Source organism: Pezoporus flaviventris, unplaced genomic scaffold, assembly GCF_033815535.1.
Source record: "Pezoporus flaviventris isolate CSIRO_AGI_PZ_B2104156 unplaced genomic scaffold, CSIRO_AGI_Pfla_v1 ptg000015l, whole genome shotgun sequence".
Lineage (NCBI taxonomy): Eukaryota > Metazoa > Chordata > Aves > Psittaciformes > Psittacidae > Pezoporus > Pezoporus flaviventris.
The window spans coordinates 16,569,181-16,570,727 of record NW_026892563.1 but is presented as its reverse complement, the minus strand read 5'-3'; positions in this window follow the sequence as shown (position 1 = coordinate 16,570,727).

The following is a 1,547-nucleotide window of genomic DNA, read 5'->3' as shown; positions in this document are numbered from 1 at the left end:
GGGTGGGCCACATGACTGTCTGCTACTACTTCAAGAGTCAGGATTTTGATTTTTTAGCTCAGGCTGAAGAAGTTCACATTTGAAGGTCCCAAGACCAGTGTTACACCCTGAAAAGCTCAGCATCTTCTCTTCACAGAGCGAGCTTTGCAAGAAACATCAGCAAAGCCCTTGCAGATGCTAAAAATCCTGGTTAAGAATTACAACATACACACCTGAGGGCATGTCGAATGTATCTGTCCTACTGCTGTTGTATTTTGCATGTGACATAGGAAGCAATTAGCTCAGGAGACTAGTGGGTTCAAAATATCTCATGTGTAAGCAGAGCTAAGGCAGGGGTCTGTCTCTCACCATTTAGTGGTACAAAGACAAATGGCTAAAGTTTCATACAGAAATTTGTTATGTTAACATCCAACTGAAATATATAACTGCATGGTGGACTGAGACCATGGTCTGAGCAGTGCTCAGCTGCCAGCTGAATCCAGAGAGTGCTCAAATCCTACAGGCCTCACATTAAAACATGTCATAGAGCAAAGATGCCCTAGTAATATGAGGGACACTGAGGTAGTGGTTTTGTGATTCACAAAGACCTCTAGGTGTGCAACACAGGAATGAAATGCAACTATCCTCATCTGGTAGATTTTAACCCTGCACAAGTTACACAAGGCACTGTGAGGCTCAGGGCAGTATGATCAAAAAGCAGCAGCTTGTGTCAGTACAACTTATGGCAAGTACATTGATACTGCAGTCAAAAGATGTGTCTATGCATTGTTGCATGCATACTGCTTACAAATAATTGCACTTGGTTCCTCTTAATCAAAATGATTGCCAGATAGCTAAATGCCTTTCTGATTAATTGGATGGCTAAACATGAGGGAGCTCTAATAACCTGTGAATCAATGAGATCTTTAGTATTCCTAATCATCAGAGAAGTGACCAACATCTCAGACCAGTGACTGACACTTCCTTGCACTCCAGTCAGCACTGGAACCAGCACTGCACCACCCCAGGTATGTTTGCAGGAACTGTCATAACACATAGCCCATGTCTTGTTTCCTTGATACAGTCCTCTATAAATCCATCAGAAGTGTAATAAAAAAATATTATTACAGTGAAAAAGCTGTAAACTTCTCGTCTTTAAGACATTTCTTTGGCTCTGTACATACATTGGAACAGTAAGCTGTGATAATCACATTTACTTTGGACTCTCAAAGATGCCTAAGGCAATCAAGCACTTGACACAGATTGATTTTCTTTGGGCACACCTTTGAAAACCCCAGCTGTTGTGCTTTCTCAAGCAGATGTGTCCCCCTGGGAGTGCGGCTGTGCTAGGAAAGGCACTGGCATTACACCTTTTGCTGTCCCAGCGGAGTAGCTGTAGGGACATTTTACTATGTCCTTGCAGTTCCCTTACCCCATTCAGTGAGAGCCAACTGCAATATTATAGTAAGCTACTTTTTTTAATTACTCTGCTGGTCTGAACACATTGCAAGAGTGTATCAACGCTGAGGTTTTCGTGGTAAGCTGGGAGAAGAGTTAACAGCATGCTA